The sequence below is a fragment of the Ascaphus truei genome, chromosome 1 (assembly GCF_040206685.1).
Source record: "Ascaphus truei isolate aAscTru1 chromosome 1, aAscTru1.hap1, whole genome shotgun sequence".
Taxonomy (NCBI): Eukaryota; Metazoa; Chordata; class Amphibia; order Anura; family Ascaphidae; genus Ascaphus; species Ascaphus truei.
Window position 1 is genome coordinate 476,679,118 of NC_134483.1, and position 19,653 is coordinate 476,698,770.

Here is a 19,653-nt window from a genome sequence, read left to right on the forward strand (position 1 = left end):
TACCGAGAATCAACTCAGGTACACCCCAGGTTCCCAGCAGCGGAGGCTCAGGTTTCCTGTGAGCCGCAGGTATTGCATTGCATCACACATAACGTAGCCACACATCTCCCAGGGGGTGGAAGGGGGAGAGTGGGGGGATTGCGTTACATATATATATATATATATACACACACACACACACACACACACACACACACACACACACACACACACACACACACACACACACACACACACACACACACACACACACACACACACACACACACACACACACACACACACACACACACACACACACACACACACACACACACACACACACACACACACACACCTCTAACCCACCATTACCATCGCCAGACAAGTCTAATTACAATGTAGCTAGCACAGTAACCCATGTGTGACGTCCCTAGCCGCTGTGTAACGTCACTAGGGGCACCTCTAGGCTCCCCCCCCCCCCCTCCTACTTCGGGTCTAACGCGGCCGCGTAGTGGGCGGGGCTAGGTGGCATCGGACTCTTGCCTCTCCTGATTGGCTACCTTCCGTCCCCCAAACTCCGCCCCCTTTGCCTGGCGTTCCCTCTCCATGGAGGAGACGCGGTGAGCGCGCGCTTCTTCTTCCGAACGCGAGAGGGGGCGGGAGAGCCGGGGGAGGTCCGGGTCTCGTGCGGGAGAATGACGTGTTCAGTCGAATCAAAACAGACCAGCTGGAGCAGGCGGCGGCTGCTGCGGCTGCAGAGAGAGGAGACACCGGCCCAGCACACAGCGGTGAGAGCCCCCCTCCCCACAGTACTGCACACACAGCAGTGAGCCCCCTCCCCGCAATACTGCAATCACAGCAGTGAGCCCCCTCCCCGCAATACTGCACACACAGCAGTGAGTCCCCTCCCCGCAATACTGCACACACAGCAGTGAGCCCCCCACAGTCCTGCACACACAGCAGTGAGCCCCCCTCCCCGCAATACTGCACACACAGCAGTGAGCCCCCTCCCCACAATACTGCACACACAGCAGTGAGCCCCCTCCCCGCAATACTGCACACACAGCAGTGAGCCCCCCACAGTCCTGCACACACAGCAGTGAGCCCCCTTCCCGCAATACTGCACACACAGCAGTGAGCCCCCTTCCCGCAATACTGCACACACAGCAGTGAGCCCCCTCCCCGCAATACTGCACACACAGCAGTGAGCCCCCTCCCCACAGTACTGCACACACAGCAGTGAGCCCCCCACAGTCCTGCACACACAGCAGTGAGCCCCCTTCCCGCAATACTGCACACACAGCAGTGAGCCCCCTCCCCACAGTACTGCACACACAGCAGTGAGCCCCCTCCCCACAATACTGCACACACAGCAGTGAGCCCCCCACAGTCCTGCACACACAGCAGTGAGCCCCCTTCCCGCAATACTGCACACACAGCAGTGAGCACCCTTCCCGCAATACTGCACACACAGCAGTGAGCCCCCCACAGTACTGCACACACAGCAGTGAGCCCCCTCCCCGCAATACTGCACACACAGCAGTGAGCCCCCTCCCCGCAATACTGCACACACAGCAGTGTGCCCCCTCCCCGCAATACTGCACACACAGCAGTGAGCCCCCTCCCCGCAATACTGCACACACAGCAGTGAGCCCTCATTAGTCCTGCACACACAGCAGTGAGCCCTCCATAGTCCTGCACACACAGCAGTGAGCCCCCCACAGTCCTGCACACACAGCAGTGAGCCCCCTCCCTGCAATCCTTCACACAGCAGTGAGCCCCCCACAGTCCTGCACACAGCAGTGACCCCCCACAGTCCTGCACACAGCAATGACCCCCCACAGTCCTGCACACAGCAGTGAGCCCCCCACAGTCCTGCACACAGCAGTGAGCCCCCCACAGTCCTGCACACAGCAGTGAGCCCCCCACAGTCCTGCACACAGCAGTGAGCCCCCCACAGTCCTGCACACAGCAGTGAGCCCCCCACAGTCCTGCACACAGCAGTGAGCCCCCCACAGTCATGCACACAGCAGTGAGCCCCCACAGTCCTGCACACAGCAGTGAGCCTCCTGCACACAGCGGTGGACCTTCTTGCGTGCCCTTTACATCTCTGGCACTAGGACTGCACGGCTGTCCTAAACTACATTACACGATTGTCCCTTGCTGTCAATAATTTGGATGGCTTTCCCTTGCTGTCAGTAGACTGCATTACTGTCCCTTGCTGTCAGTAGACTGCACAGCTATCCCTAAACTGCATTACTGTCCCTTGCTGTCAGTAGACTGCACAGCTATCCCTAAACTGCATTACTGTCCCTTGCTGTCAGTAGACTGCACAGCTATCCCTAAACTGCATTACTGTCCCTTGCTGTCAGTAGACTGCACGTCTATCCCTAGACTACATTACTATCCCTTGTTGTCAGTAGACTACATTACTTTCCCTTGTTGTCAGTAGACTACATTACTGTCCCTTGTTGTCAGTAGACTACATTACTATCCCTTGTTGTCAGTAGACTACATTACTATCCCTTGTTGTCAGTAGACTACATTACTTTCCCTTGCTGTCAGTAGACTACATTACTGTCCCTTGCTGTCAGTAGACTACATTACTGTCACTAGACAGCACTGCTGTCCCTTGCTGTCACTAATTTGAGTGGCTGTCACTAGTTGCCTTTCCATGTTTTGGTGACTTCATGTGCGCGTGTGTGTTATTTCTCCTTTGATCAGGTTGCTTTTTAGTAGTTGAGGTGTTGGGATGTTTCACCGCTTCCATGGCTCAGAGTGGCTAGTATGTCCTTTCAAAGCTTTTAGTAGTAGGGACTCTCCCTGCCCAGGTACTGGATGTCAAGGTTTGATGAACCCCTTTCCTTTCAAAGCGAACCTACAACCAATGCATTGCTTTACCCTCTCCCCACCACTGTTACCATGGCATGAAATACATTGCTTTCGCTACTTATCTGCCACATGGGACCTTCAACGCTTCCATTTAACACTGTCCTTCTTTCTCTCCTCAGACTCCCCTTTTCTTCTCCTTGGGGACTTCAACTGCCATATTGATGACCCCGCTCTCCCTTGGGCTTCCAGCTTTCTCTCTCTAACCTCTTCTTTTTGGCCTTCACCAATGGACTGCAGCCAGCACCCAAAAGGATGGCCACTACCTAGACCTGATTTTCACAAACAACTTATCTCTCTGATTTCTCCATTTCACTCTTTCCTTTGTCTGACCATCTTATTTTCTTTCGCATTTCTCCCTTTCTCCACCTCCCTCTACCCCTTGTTTTTGCAGAGACCTGCGCTCGATTAATCTACTGGCTCTTGACTCCACGTTGCGCTCCTCTCTCTGCTCTGCTACAGACTCTGACAACCTGGTCATAAACTACAACTCTGCCCTATCCTCCTCTCTTGATCTACATGCCCCTCTTTTTCTCTATCCGTCGCCTTTCTAACCGCAGACCTTGGCTAAACTGCCACACACGCATGCTCCACTCCTGCACTCGCTTCTCTGAATGCCTCTGAGGGAAATCTCATACGCTTGCAGACTTCCTTCACTACAAAATGTATCCTGGTTCAACTCTGCACTTGTGTTCTGCTCAAGGATGTCTTCTGTCAACCCTTTTTGTATATAAAGCAATCTCCCGCCTAAAACCCTTCTCCCTCACTGCCTCACACCTCTGGAATGCCCTTCCCCTCAATAACTGAACTGGCAGCCCCTCTCTCCAGATTTTGGACCTTTCTTAAAACACACCTCTTTTACGAAGCATATGGGTAGCTCCGTTGGCTGATACTATACATCTCATAGGAATCGACTCTGACTCCTTGCAGACGCACTTACCAGAACACCCTCCTACTGTCTCTCTAAGTTCCCCACACTTACCACTTCGATAAATAAAGATTTACATAGCTGCCAGATGTGCCTGCAACGCATTGCAGCGAAAAGGTGAAGCTTATTGCTACAACCGGTAGGCTGTCAGTACGTAATGACAAGGAAAGGGTTAAACTTGCTAACGTCCTTCTGACAAGGAAAGGGTTAAACTTGCTAAGTATTTTTGTCCCCCTCATTTTGAAAGCCTGATTTATTTATTTATAAAATGTTTTGCCAGGAAGTATTACATTGAGTTAGTTACCTCTCATTTTCAAGTATGTCCTGGGCATAGAGTTATGATGACGAATAATACATGGTTACAAATACATAGTTACATAAGTGAACAGGGTATACATTATATACAAGACATTGCATGCACAGTTAAGATAATATATATTATAGGTGTATGTAACAGTTACAGACCAGATTAAAATGTGAGACAGCTTTAGTTTTGAAAGAACTTAGACTGGTGGCGGAAGTGAGAGTCTCCTGTAGACAGTTCCAGTTGTAGGGTGCACGGTAAGAGAAGGAGAAGCGGCCGGATACTTTGTTAAACCTTGGGAACATAAACAGTCTTTTGGAGTCAGATCTCAGATAAGTGCTGCGTGTGGTAGGGGTGAGGAGCATGTTCAGATAGACCGGTAACTTGCCCAGAAAGTATTTCAAGGCAAGACAGGAAAGGTGAACTTTGCGCCTGGACTCGAGTGATGACCAATCTAGTTCTTTGAGCATTTTGCAGTGATGTGTGTTATATTTGCACTGACGATTCTGGCTGTCATTGCTTCCTGCGAGAGGCTGACCTGGACCCACATGTTCCAACCCTGATGTAGGCTGCATTTGAGTTGGAAGGAGCGAGGTGTGCCAGACAGTTGTGTTTGGGAAGATGAGATCTCCGAGGCTATCACTCAAATGTTTTAGGGCGGGATAGCAAAGATCCTAAATGATTACACATCGGGGAAGGAGAGTTGCCAGCTGTTCTTTTTTCCCCCTCTGGGATGAACAGCTGCTTTTTCCTGACTGGGACTGGTGTTTACATAGTTCTGTGACGTGTCTGCTGCCTCCTTGTGTAATGCTGTAATGGACGGATCTAGTCAGGAACAGGATCTGGAAGTGTGTACTTTTTTTAAATTAATTTAAAAAAATTTGGGCGGGCATTTTTGGGGTACGGGTTAGGCAGACATTATTGGGGTATCGGCTAGGCGGGCATTATTAGGGTACAATAAAGAAAAAATAAAAGTGGCGCTAGTCCTATTAATGAGGTGCAATAAATAAAGTCCCGCAGCTGGTGTCCCAGGAGGTAATTCAAACTCCTCCTTATATAAGATTGGTAGAAAATAAAGTTGTCCTCCAGCGCGTGGTCTTATTGCTCTTTTCTTCCTTATGTAGAAAAAAGACAACAACAAAAAACACCACACACAGGTGGTATAATAGGCATCGACCCTCAGTATCTTAATCTATAGAGAAGTAGAGAACTTGACACTTGCCTGTGTATTTGTTCCCGTAGTGCATACTCCTCTGTTATTAAGGTACAGGTTAGGCTGAAAAGGTATTTTCTTTTTATTCTTTTGCTGGTTAAAAAAAGGCTGAACAAGTGTCTTGTTTACCAGCATCGCTGGATAAATACCTTTAAAACAATGGATCTTAAAGCAATTGTTTATGGCCATGGAGGACTTGGGATAATTCATCAACAATATGTGTGATGCCAATATTTCATATTAAAATCATTTTTTATGTACTTATTCTCAAAGTTCAAGCAGCAACCTGCACTGATCGCTATTTTTTTTTGTACTATTTTCTTTTTGCGTACTTTCAGAGATCTCCTCTTACCCTTTCCAATGCTTGTTACCTTTGTAACCTCAGATGCTAAAGATAAGAAAATATGTATATATTTTTCAAAGCAGGACCTGTTCAGGTGGGAAGATGCTAACACTGCTCCTTTCACACTGTAGTTAGTCACTTTGCATTAGTAGAATTTAATTAAAAATAAAAATAAATAAACAAGTGCATTGCTCCATTTTTCTCCCTGTTTTACATCGATTGTAAAAGAGTTTCTTGTGACATTGTGTGAAGGTTGCACCAATTCACACTTTATTATTATTTTATTTTTTTACGTAAGCACAATATAAAAAATGACGTACAGGGACAGTTTTAAATTATCTAATTTTAATGGAGCAAAGACCTTAACACAGGGTCAATTTTGCCTCAGACGTGTTTAAAGGTGTAGTCCCACTTGGGAAACATATTGAACAAATGGAGAGGTTGTTATTCCGGTCACAATTAGAGGTATTTTAATCAGACAATTGTGCTTGTGTTTTCCGTTACAACTGAAACTCTAAACACCACACAGCAGGCAACAATTATTCAACGTATCAATGTACAGCCCTACCCGCATTAACGTACGCAATGGGACCGGAGCATGTATGTAAAGCGAAAATGTACTTAAAGTGAATCAATACCTTTATTCCACTTACGTGCATAACTGATGTAAATAACTCATTTGTAACAGGCTCTATAGTCTCCCCGCTTGCGCACAGCTTTGGTACAGGTAGAGAGTCGGTATTGCTGTTCAGGACGTGCTGACAGGCGCATGCGTGAGCTGCCGTTTGCCTATTGGGCGATATGTCCTTACTCGCGAGTGTACTTCAAGTGAGTGTCCTTAAACCGGGGTATGCCTGTAATTGGCTTTCTTAGAAAGAATTACTCGCACAGTGATTGCTTATTTGTATTCCATTTCCCAGAATCCCCTGCTGCAGTGGAAGCACTGTATGCTAAGAGATGATGGGGAAAAGCAGGTTGCAGACCTGTCTGAGACATGGGAATGTGCTCACAAGTTGTATTGTTATTTGCTGTATGGTGGAGGGTTTTTGGCACATTTTTATTCACCTTGTCTGGCTGTAACCACTATATGATTCACGTTGCAAAGCCAGCAAACTATCCTCACACTGATAAGACCCAAAATGTCGAAACAGGTGTCACTGAGTAGGTTTGCAGACCATTCACTTATTTGATCCAGACTGGACTGAAAAAGTTGTGTAATATGGCAGGTATAAATGTATAGGGGGTCCATTTAAAAATGGATAAGAAGCAAAAAGTGATACTGTGTGTGCTCATTTGCATGTTATTACCCAGAATCCCTGGCTGCAGTGGAAGCACTGTATGCCAAGAGAAAATGGGGAAAACCCGTTCTGCAGTCCTGTCTGAGACTTGAATGTGCTCACAAGTGATAATTCTCTCCAAATCAAATAGAAATAACACACCAAAGTAACATTTACACAGGAAACAAATACGTGAAAGTGTCTCTATATTGCTTCACGTCTTATGTAATTCTAATCTTATCTGGTTATTGTTCTGTATCTCTTTAGCTAATGATAAAAGCATAATTATCAAGACTGTCTGATCACAAAATATGTTAGATACATATAGTTACTCAGAAGCATTTTGTTATAGTGACATTAAAAGTGGAAATATTAAAAAATAATTAAATAAAAAAAGTACTTCAGTATTAGGTGATACCTTTTTTTTTTTTATTTGGACTAACAATTGATATCGTAGCACAAGCTTTCGAGAGTTTTCCCCTCTTCCTCAGGTCAGCAATATTTATTTACAAATCGCAACTGGACTATCACGGTTATTTTCGTCTAAATCATAAAAAATAAAAAAATACAAATAGAGTGTGTGTGTGTGTGTGTGTGTGTGTGTGTGTGTGTGTGTGTGTGTGTGTGTGTGTGTGTGTGTGTGTGTGTGTGTGTGTGTGTGTGTGTGTGTGTGTGTGTGTGTGTGTGTGTGTAAAAAAAAAAAATTGTAATTTTTTTTTTAAACCCTATATCATATTAGTTAAGTAATTCATTTAACATGCAGTTAGTTTGCTTATATTCTAGCAGGGTCTTTAAGTGGTTGCACACCTGGGAGCTGTGAGATTAACATCTAGCAGCGAAGGGGTTAACGGGACATGCTCTGCTGGGCCCAGCTTCGAAATGATGTAACATCCTGGTCACATTGCAGATTGCTTATTGGCCAAGTCTGTGTGTGGCTGTTGAATCCCAGTGGAGTGCTGCCACAGAGACTTCTCTTATGCAAATATCAGATATGCTACGTTGCTTTTGACATTGTCACTTGGTGAAGACAGAAAGGAAAGTCTGAGTTTGTTAGTTAAGTAACAAATAATCTTTGTCCCGGAAACTGACTTTCACAGTAGCTAAAAAAAAGTGGCATGCAAGAGTTTTGGTGTGTTGATGCAATTCCAATGTATGCACTCAGAGGGGACGTAAATAATATATTTTATGGTCTGCAGTATGTGAGAGCCCAAGTATGATTTGTCAAGAACTGTCAGGGTTAAGCAACCACATAAGGACCATATTTATTACGCTAAGCACCTTCTTGCCCTTTCGCATGAATAGATAAAAAGGTGCCTTACAGTGTAGCATCTGTTGCTAATTTTAGACCTGCAAGTTTTATGTGCCTATTAAAAGTACTGAAACGAAGGGTTTTTCTTGTATCAGACAAAAGATCAACTTTTAAAAGCCCCTCTTTATTGTGATGCAGTCTATGGTGGTGTTGTGTGATGGTTAATTTTGTCTGTCATTTTAAATGTGTATGCAAATGCAACCAAACTTTCATCAGGAAATTCCTCCCTTGTATTGTTAGTCTTTGTGTAGCTCATAAAATGCTAATTCATTTTGTGTAGCATGTATTAGGCAAGAAATAAATAAATGCAGCAAGCTTCCAGAAATAGGTATTTTAGTATTAATTTAGTATTAAATTTGACTCCAGTATAGAAGAGGAAAAACGGAGTCTGGGCGGTCACTGCTCTCCATAAACAATGGCAACAATAGAAAAATGAAACCCCTATAATGAGAGCACTCTAAACAGATATATACACTGACATCAGAGAAATCTAATGATGTAATGAATTGTTGAATTTATTAAAATAAACTTTAGCCTTGACAAAGGCAGTAGCGAACGTACGTAGGCAATTGGACGTGCTAACGTCACTGGGAGAGGTGCAGAGACTGCCTGCCCTCCACCCATAGCAATGCTGTAACTTTTACACAAACTTAGAGCTACTTTTGAGCACAGGCGGTTCACTAACACGCCTATTTTTATCATAGGGAAGGGGTAAAGCTGATCATGGGATTTATGTTCATAAATGTTGCTATATGAGTTTGTTGCTACACCACAGTTACCACCGTGACATGGTGACATTGTGTCAGACATTACTAGTCTGTCACTCTGTCCAGTCACACTTTTTTTGCTAGCTTCCTAATTTGTGCAAGAATCTAGAGCTTTTATCCTGATATATTCTTTATTTGGGTTAACTTAGAGACATTTTGTCAGACATATTCAGCCTGTCATTTTGTCCATGTTACCCAGCTTTGAAACTGATAAAAACTGAGCTAATTGGTTATGTGGAATATACTGCTATGTACCTGTGAGGTTTATTGTATCATACCTCCCAATTTTAATTGGTTTGATTGTTACACCACAGTTACTATTGTGACAAGGAGACACTGCGTCAGACTTGACAAGTCTGTCACTCTGTCTAGTCATATATTCTCTGTTAACTACCAAGTTTATGCAGCAGTCAAAAAGCTTTTATCTGGATATGTTTACTATATTGGCTAACTAAGAGACATTTTGTCAGACATATTGAGTCTGTCATTCTGTCCAGCTATATAGCCCTGAGACTGAAATATGTGCTTACATGAGGTTTAAATTGCACAGGAGCTACAATGTTTCATCATCTATGTGATACTATATGAGGCTAACTACAACAAATGTTTACACTATGAGTGATATTAACGCTCCAACATATATGTTCATTTAACAAGGATCTAGGTGTTTATTGAAGTGTGCACTACTACGGTGTTCACACTACACTGCACTACCTGCTAGGTGGGAGGCCAGAGCTGATATAAGTGTTATATATTAATATTCACTTACATATTTGGCCAAAGGCATTGCACCCCCACAGTGCAGCAATCACTGAGACTCTCTATGACAGTAGATCCTTTTGTTTCTCTGTATAGGTTACTTATTAACCATTCAGAGTCTGGTGTTTAGCTACACTTATTTAGATGTGATTTTGCATCTAAATGTGATGGCTTTATAGTCCTACTTATTCGTTATATTGGGGCTTTATACCCCAGTCTATACCCACTCCATTTTAAATTCGCACTTTAGATTAGGCAAGCCTCAGAGGAGGGATAGGTTCACTTACCTGCAATATTTTATTTTGAGGTATCTCCTAATAAAGTTTATTTTAATAAATTCATCAATTCATTACATCATTAGATTTCTCTGGTGTCATCAGTGTACATATCTGTTTAGAGTGCTCTCATTATAGGGGTTTCATTTTTCTATTGTTGCCATTTTACATCGCCCCTGATTGTAGCACCTCCAGCCAGGCTGTAGTGAGGGTGTTCTTTCCCTTCCCCCCTTTCCCCCCCCCCCCCCCCACCTTCACCTAAAGTGTTTGCTCCATAAACAATCCAAGCGTGTTCTGGGTCACGTTTTTTGAGTGACCTTTTATACTTCTACCAGTGTTTCTGCTTTATAGTCCCCCACCCTGAGTGAGACCGGTCACGCTTGGATCATTTACAGTGGACTCATTGCTTTTATCCATGCTTCAGTTGCTTCTATCTCTGTGTATTATGGATTAAAAGGACTATCTGCTCTAGTTGCAGCATCAGGATTTGGGGATTATTCCTCATTTTTTCTACATTAAATTGACCCCACGTGAGCATGTTGCCTGTCACTCGGTTTGGGATATAATATTCCCTGGTTCATCTGTGGCACTGTCGGCTTAATATGTTCTATGGTGGCTCCTGCAGCCTGCGTGCTCGGAGGTAGAAAAATGGGTAGATGGCCTTGACGTGATGGCGAGAAGGATGGGGGCTGGTTCTGAGAACAGGCAGAAAACACAGATCTGCAATGAATATGCTCACTAGCAAGCATTCATTTCTATTGTCCATTTGCGGACTAACAATGGCAGGCTGCATATTGTTAATGCAACATGTTGGTTTTCATATTTTGTGTTGCCAGATTGAAACTACAACCGCATTGGTAAACTTTTCATCGTTCAGAATAAATAATGCAAGTTGGCACTGCAGTTATAGTGCTCTGCGGCTAAGACACACTATATTGTGCTAAACCTTAACACTCCATAAATCCCTTTTACATGCTAAGGATGATCTGAACCTCTGTGCACAGTGCGGCCTGATTTTGTAACAAACCAGGTTAAACGTTACGTTCCACAAGTTTAGGTTTGTTAATAAAAAATCTAGTGGTGCCATGTACTCCCTCACACATTGACTGGAGAGCTTCAGCAATAACCTGCTTCTAGTTCAGTTCTGACCCAACACTGGATGCAGCACTTTTAAAATGAATCTTGGCTCCCTTCATGTTTGTTTCTGTTTGCATAAGAGCACTGGGTGCTGTCATCCATGTGTCCTTTCCTCATTGGAGGAGGTAGCTTTGGCTGCTGTTCAATGGGCGTTTAAATAATCTTCTGCAAGAAGCACATCATGTCTTTAACCCCTACGTCAGAGGTGGCCAGCTCCAGTCCTTGAGCTAGCAACAGGTCAGGTTTTCAGGATATCTCTGCTTCAGCACAGGGGCTCAGTTGAAGACTGCACCAGCTGTGCTGAAGCAGGACTTTCCTGAAACCCTGACCTGTTGGTAACTTTTGAGAGTTGAAGTTGGCCACCCCTGTCCTATGCTGTCATCTGGACATGCTACGCCCTGCGAAGCAATGTTTGCCGCAGGTGAAGTCTTGCATAGAAACAAAGTGAACCGACTAATTGTGAGACTCCTCATACAACTGAAATCATCAGGGTCTTTGTGACAGGGTAAATAAAAGCCACCAGCTGTATGCCTGGAAAACCTATGTCTAGTCTGCAGTGCAGAAGTGACTAGGTTAAACTTCAGCTGGGAACCTCAGGACAATTAGTTGGATCCCAGCTGCCTAATCAAGGTGTGTTAAAACCCCAGGCTGTAGACACATGGGTGCTGGCTGTTGAGGAGAGAGGAGTAAGCTACTCAAGAGATTACTGAAACAAGGTCTGTTATCAAAGTACATGAATTAAGAACTGTCTGTCTCCTGCATAGAAAAGAATAGCTGCCTGATTTTTACACTGTCTGCTAAAGAGAAACTGTTTTGTCTGCTGAAGAAAAAGCCAGTTTTCTTTTTGTTTGCTGATGAAAAGCTATTTTTGTGTGCTGTATATCTTTTAAGGCTAAATAAATGAGCCTTGTCAAGAAACCGACGTGTGTAGTTGCATGTACCCTGCAACAGTCTTACAAAGTGAGAAAAACATAGTTACATAGTAGATGAGGTAGAAAAAAGACATGCGTTCATCAAGTTCAACCTATGCTAAATTTAGACAACAGATACTTTATCCTATATCCTTTCTTACAGTATATTGATCTGGAGGAAAACAAACAAAAAACCCCAGTGACATCATTGGATGATATATCTCATAAGGAGAAAAATAAATTCCTTTATGACTCCAAATATTGACAATCAGATTACTCCCTGGATCAACATCCTTCCCGTGTTTACTTATTGGTATATCTCTGAATATCTTTCTTTCTAAAATATGTCCAACTTTTTTTTATTGTATCTGCCCTCACAGTCTCCATGGGTAATGAATTCCACATTGTAACTGCCCTTACTGTAAAGAACCCTTTCCTTTGTTGCTGGTGAAATCTCCTTTCCTCCAACCTTAAGGCTAAGGCCCCGCTGCCTCAGACAGCTTGCCCACACTGCAAACAGGCTGTGCGTGCGGAGCGCTATACCGCGATCTGCGAGCGGCATTCTGAGGCGCGAGGGGGCATGGCCAAAACAGGCTGTGTGGGCGCGGAAATGACAGCAAGTACAAAGTTAAAGAAAGATGGCGGTTCCTAAAAAAAATATTTCTGGGATCTAGGCCACAAGCTTAAGGCAAGAAGATGGGAGAAGGGGCGGCTCAGTGAGTAAAGGCACTGAGTTTAAAGCAGGGGAACCTGGTTCAATTCCCGGTGTTGGCTCCTTGTGACCTTGGGCAAGTCACTTTATCTCCCTGTGCCACATGCATAGATTGTAAGCTCTACGGGGCAGGGACTGTGTCTGCAAAATGCCTCTGTAAAGTGCTACGTAAAACTAGCAGCGCTATACAAGAACATGCTATTATTAATAATAATAAGAAGAACCTCCAAGGTAGTATTTTCAGAAATACTACCAGTGCAATGTGCAACCACATAGAGACCGTTGCAGATTAGGGAGGTTAATGCATGGTTAATTAGATTGTAAGCTCTTCGGTGCAGGGACTCCCTTTCCTAAATGTTACTTTTATGTCTGAGCACTTCTTCCCTGTGTGTTATTTATATCTTATTATTTATATGATTGTAACTATTACTGCTGTGAAGCGCTATGTATATTAATGGCGCTATATAAATAAAGACATTCATTCATTAACAAAGGGGTGTAGGAAGGAGTATTTGTGGTTTTTAGAGCACTGGGAGTCCTTCTCCGCGATGTGCCATCTTTTACTAGGGATGTTATTGCACCTCAATGAAGATACATTTTCTGTAGGAGAGGACGTTAAAAAGGTTGGAGGAGATTTTAAACTCTGAAGGAAGGAGGAGGAACTATAAATGTAATATGAATCTCCTTTTCTGTGCTCAAATAGAGGCATTAATGCCAGTAAAATATAAAATACAAACATATTTCTTTTTTATTTGAAGAAAGAAAGAAAAAAAATGTTTAAATAGAAAATTGAGCAATATAATATGATATTTTTTTACATTTTACTAGTATTAATGCCTCTGTTTGAGCACAGAATAGGGGGTAGGGGCTGAATTCTCCTGTAGGAACTGTCCATCACAGAGCACAAAACACCCAAACGTCTGGGTGGAGAAAGAGGAACGGCTGATGGCACAGATGCTTATGTTCTGTCTTTTTACCCTAAAGCAGCAGGCAAGTAAGACAACTAAAGAGGGAAGGAGTCTGAATCAGCCCTGCCCCCCTGCATGTCTGTGTGAGGGTCTGTATGCTGTGCTGCTGAATTCTCTCTACCTCAGACTCTCTAGGACAGGGGAGCGCAAACTTTTACTGCTGTGCCCCCCTGTATTTCTCCCTCCTGGCTCTCGCGACCCCCCACCCGCCTACCGTCATGCGTGTGACGTCACATGGCGAAATGACGCCACGTTGCCATGGCGACACAACACTGCCGGCTGAATCCCGATAAGTAAACAGTTGCAGAGGCCTCACGCGATCCCCCGGCATTTAATTTAAATGCCTGGGGGAAGAGTGTGGGGCCTCTGCAACTGCACGCACCCCCCCAGCAAAATGTCCCGCCCCCCCCTGGGGATCGCACCCCCCGCTTTGCACACCGCTGCTCTAGAACACAATTCTCAAGTCACACCAAAGGGGGTCAGCCGTTTGCTGCTGTTACAGCTGCTCTGTTATCAATGTCGGGTAAAGTATTTCAGGTGTATATTGAAGCCTTTCCATTTTTACCCTGCTCTCACTGCTCTACCTCCACACAATCCACTGCTTCAACTAACAAGCAGCTATCCAACATACACCAACCTTACCCCCTGCACCTTATGTTACCACTTGCCCCTCCTTATAGACTGTGAGCTCTTTGGGGCAGGAACCGCCTTACCTACTGCAACACTGTATCTATATCTATATTTTTGAAACCATTGTGTGCGCTGTCCCAAAGGCCAATCTGATTGGTCAGTCGGTCTGCCACTCACCCTCTGGCCAATCAGATTGGTCCGTGGCCCGGACCCGCCCCCGCACGCCTCTCATTGGCTCAACTGCCACACTCTCATCCGCCCACACCTGGAGGGGGGGGGGAAAACACGCACAACCACCTGGCCACTCACCCCGCGGCCTGGCCCGCTGGATACCATCACACAATGCTCATCTCCCCGCAGCCTCACACACACTCCACGCCTTTAAGCCCGCTCTCCCAATTCCCCCTCCACCCCCAGAGCAAGCTCTCTCCGGCTCCCCCCCCCCCAACCCACTCCCCATCCTCGAGAGCGCTCCTCCGGCCCTCTCCGTCGCGCTCTCCCTTCCCCGGCGCTTCCCCACTCTTCCCTCCCCCCCCCCCAGGCCGCTCCTCCGGCTCCCCATTACCGAGAGTGCTCCTCCGGCTCCCCATTACCGAGAGCGCTCCTCCGGCTCTCTCCGTCTCAACCTTCACCGGCTCCCCCCTGCAGACAGAGGGGAGGGTGATGCGTGGCCGGGGGTTGACATGCGTGCACTTCCACCGCGAGCACCGGCCGCCCAAGCTGCCTGAGGACTTCGCTTTCAACGTGGCCCAAGAGTGCGCGTGGGGCTGCCGGGGCAGCTTCGTCCCCGCCTCTTACAACCCGGAGGAGGCGGAAGAGGCCGGCCCGGGAGGCGGTGGGGCCGCGGCCTAGCTCCTCTGCGTCAGACCGGTAGCCGGGAAAGGCCAGGAGGGAGGAGAGCCCCAGAGGCAGCCCGAGGAGAAGCGCGGCCGTGTGCGAGGTGAGGAACCACAGGGGGAGGGATCTTACACCCCTCACCCCCTCCTGCCTCTCACCCCCTCCCCCATCCTGCCTCTCACCCCCTCCCCCATCCTGCCTCTCACCCCCTCCCCCATCCTGCCTCTCACCCCCTCCCCCATCCTGCCTCTCACCTCCTCCCCCCTCCTGCCTCTCACCCCCTCCCCCCCTGCCTCTCACCCCCTCCCCCCCCTCCTGCCTTTCACCCCCTCCTGCCTTTCACCCCCCCTCCTGCCTTTCACCCCCTCCCCCCCTCCTGCCTTTCACCCCCTCCCCCCCTCCTGCCTTTCACCCCCTCCCCCCTCCTGCCTTTAACCCCCTCCCCCCCCTCCTGCCTTTCACCCCCTCCCCCCCCTCCTGCCTTTCACCCCCTCCCCCTCCTCCTGCCTTTCACCCCCTCCCCCCCTCCTGCCTTTCACCCCCTCCCCCCCTCCTGCCTTTCACCCCCTCCCCCCTCCTGCCTTTCACCCCCTCCCCCCTCCTGCCTTTCACCCCCTCCCCCCTCCTGCCTTTCACCCCCCCTCCTTTCACCCCCCCCCCCTCCTGCCTTTCACCCCCCCTCCTTTCACCCCCTCCTCCTTTCACCCCCCCTCCTTTCACCCCCCCTCCTTTCACCCCCCCTTCCTGCCTTTCACCCCCCTCCTGCCTTTCACTACCCCCCCATCTGCCTTACACTACCCCCCCTCCTGCCTTTCACTACCCCCCCTCCTGCCTTTCACTACCCCCCCTCCTGCCTTTCACTACCCCCCCTCCTGCCTTTCACTACCCCCCCTCCTGCCTTTCACTACCCCCGCTCCTGCCTTTCACTACCCCCCCTCCTGCCTTTCACTACCCCCCTCCTTCCTTTCACTACCCCGCCCTCCTGCCTTTCACTACCCCCCCCTCCTGCCTTTCACTACCCCCCCTCCTGCCTTTCACTACCCCCCCTCCTGCCTTTCACTACCCCCCCTCCTGCCTTTCACTACCCCCCCTCCTGCCTTTCACTACCCCCCCCTCCTGCCTTTCACTACCCCCCCTCCTGCCTTTCACTACCCCCCCTCCTGCCTTTCACTACCCCCCTCCTGCCTTTCACTACCCCCCCTCCTGCCTTTCACCCCCTTCCCCCTGCCTTTCACCCCCTTCCCCTGCCTTTCACCCCCTTCCCCTGCCTTTCACCCCCTTCCCCTGCCTTTCACCCCCTTCCCCTGCCTTTCACCCCCTTCCCCTGCCTTTCACCCCCTTCCCCCGCCTTTCACCCCCTTCCCCCGCCTTTCACCCCCTTCCCCCGCCTTTCACCCCCTTCCCCCGCCTTTCACCCCCTTCCCCCGCCTTTCACCCCCTTCCCCCGCCTTTCACCCCCTTCCCCCGCCTTTCACCCCCTTCCCCCGCCTTTCACCCCCCTTCCCCCGCCTTTCACCCCCTTCCCCCGCCTTTCACCCCCTTCCCCCGCCTTTCACCCCCTTCCCCCGCCTTTCACCCCCTTCCCCCGCCTTTCACCCCCTTCCCCCGCCTTTCACCCCCTTCCCCCGCCTTTCACCCCCTTCCCCCGCCTTTCACCCCCTTCCCCCGCCTTTCACCCCCTTCCCCCGCCTTTCACCCCCTTCCCCCGCCTTTCACCCCCTTCCCCCGCCTTTCACCCCCTTCCCCCGCCTTTCACCCCCTTCCCCCGCCTTTCACCCCCTTCCCCCGCCTTTCACCCCCTTCCCCGCCTTTCACCCCCTTCCCCCGCCTTTCACCCCCTTCCCCCGCCTTTCACCCCCTTCCCCCGCCTTTCACCCCCTTCCCCCGCCTTTCACCCCCTTCCCCCTTCCCCCGCCTTTCACCCCCTTCCCCCTTCCCCCGCCTTTCACCCCCCTTCCCCCGCCTTTCACCCCCTTCCCCCTTCCCCCTTCCCCCGCCTTTCACCCCCTTCCCCCGCCTTTCACCCCCTTCCCCCTTCCCCCGCCTTTCACCCCCTTCCCCCTTCCCCCGCCTTTCACCCCCTTCCCCCTTCCCCCGCCTTTCACCCCCTTCCCCCGCCTTTCACCCCCTTCCCCCTTCCCCCGCCTTTCACCCCCTTCCCCCGCCTTTCAACCCCTTCCCCCTTCCCCCGCCTTTCAACCCCTTCCCCCTTCCCCCGCCTTTCAACCCCTTCCCCCTTCCCCCGCCTTTCAACCCCTTCCCCCTTCCCCCGCCTTTCAACCCCTTCCCCCTTCCCCCGCCTTTCAACCCCTTCCCCCTTCCCTGCCTTTCAACCCCTTCCCCCTTCCCCTGCCTTTCAACCCCTTCCCCTTCCCCTGCCTTTCAACCCCTTCCCCTTCCCCTGCCTTTCAACCCCTTCCCCCTTCCCCTGCCTTTCAACCCCTTCCCCCTTCCCCTGCCTTTCAACCCCTTCCCCCTTCCCCTGCCTTTCAACCCCTTCCCCCTTCCCCCTTCCCCTGCCTTTCAACCCTTCCCCCTTCCCCCTTCCCCTGCCTTTCAACCCCTTCCCCCTTCCCCCTTCCCCTGCCTTTCAACCCCTTCCCCCTTCCCCCTTCCCCTGCCTTTCAACCCCTTCCCCCTTCCCCTGCCTTTCAACCCCTTCCCCCTTCCCCTGCCTTTCAACCCCTTCCCCCTTCCCCTGCCTTTCAACCCCTTCCCCCTTCCCCTGCCTTTCACCCCCTTCCCCCTTCCCCTGCCTTTCACCCCCTTCCCCCTTCCCCTGCCTTTCACCCCCTTCCCCCTTCCCCCTGCCTTTCACCCCCTTCCCCCTTCCCCTGCCTTTCACCCCCTTCCCCCTTCCCCTGCCTTTCACCCCCTTCCCCCTTCCCCTGCCTTTCACCCCCTTCCCCCTTCCCCTGCCTTTCACCCCCTTCCCCCTTCCCCTGCCTTTCACCCCCTTCCCCCTTCCCCTGCCTTTCACCCCCTTCCCCCTTCCCCTGCCTTTCAACCCCTTCCCCCCTTCCCCTGCCTTTCAACCCCTTCCCCCTTCCCCTGCCTTTCAACCCCTTCCCCCTTCCCCTGCCTTTCAACCCCTTCCCCCTTCCCCTGCCTTTCAACCCCTTCCCCCTTCCCTGCCTTTCAACCCCTTCCCCCTTCCCCTGCCTTTCAACCCCTTCCCCCTTCCCTGCCTTTCAACCCCTTCCCCCTTCCCCTGCCTTTCACCCCCTTCCCCCTTTCCCTGCCTTTCACCCCCTTCCCCCTTTCCCTGCCTTTCACCCCCTTCCCCCTTCCCCTGCCTTTCACCCCCTTCCCCCTTCCCCTGCCTTTCACCCCCTTCCCCCTTCCCCCTTCCCCTGCCTTTCACCCCCTTCCCCCTTCCCCCTTCCCCTGCCTTTCACCCCCTTCCCCCTTCCCCCTTCCCCTGCCTTTCACCCCCTTCCCCCTTCCCCCGTTCCCTGCCTTTCACCCCCTTCCCCCTTCCCCTGCCTTTCACCCCCTTCCCCCTTCCCCCTTCCCCTGCCTTTCACCCCCTTCCCCCTTCCCCCTTCCCCTGCCTTTCACCCCCTTCCCCCTTCCCCCTTCCCCTGCCTTTCACCCCCTTCCCCCTTCCCCTGCCTTTCACCCCCCCTTCCCCCTTCCCCTGCTCCCCCTTCCCCCTTCCCCTTCCCTCTTCACCCCCTTTCCCCTTCCCCTGCCTTTCACCCCCTTCCCCGCCCACCCAGCCGTCCAGCCGCCCGTCCAGCCGCCCACCCAGCCCGCCCAGTCCTCCAGCCACCCGCCCGTTCCGCAAAGTCGTCCGCCCAGTCGTCCAGCCGCCCGCACAGTTGTGCGCCCCGTCCGTCCAGTCGTCCAGTCGCCCAGCCGCCCGCCCAGTCGTCCAGCCGCCCGCCTGCCCAGCCGCCCGCCCAGTCGTGCAGTCGCCCGCCCAGTCGTCCGCCCAGTCGTCCAGCAGCCCGCCCAGCCACCCGCCCAGTCATCCAGCCGCCCGCCTGCCCAGCCGCCCGCCAGTCGTCCAGTCGCCCGCCCAGTCGTCCGCCCAGTCGTCCAGCAGCCCGCCAGCGCGCCAGTCGTCCAGCCGTCCCGCCCAGTCGTCCAGCCGCCCGCCCAGTCGTCCAGCCGCCCGCCCAGTCGTCCAGCCGCCCCGCCCAGTTCGTCCAGCCGCCCGCCCAGTCGTCCAGCCCGCCCCGCCCAGTCGTCCAGCCGCCCGCCCAGTCGTCCAGTCCGCCCGCCCAGTCGTCCAGCCGCCCGCCCAGTCGTCCAGCCGCCCGCCCAGTCGTCCAGCCGCCCGCCCAGTCGTCCGCCCGCCCGCCAGTCGTCCGCCGCCCGCCCAAGTCGTCCGCCCGCGCCCGCCCAAGTCGTCCGCTTCCGCCCGCACCGAAGTCGTCCGCTCCGGCCCGCCGCCCGAAGTCGTC

General features: G+C 50.7%; 1 protein-coding gene across 1 annotated transcript in view; it reads left to right on the forward strand.

The window, feature by feature from the left end:
• Positions 1–616: 616 nt before the first annotated feature.
• SMIM14 (small integral membrane protein 14) overlaps positions 617–19,653 on the forward strand; it is a 91,393-nt gene continuing 72,356 nt past the window's right edge. The window contains exon 1 of the mRNA XM_075567776.1: positions 617–770. The gene's annotated coding sequence lies outside the window, so the exon portion shown is untranslated. The remainder of the gene's footprint in view (positions 771–19,653) is intronic.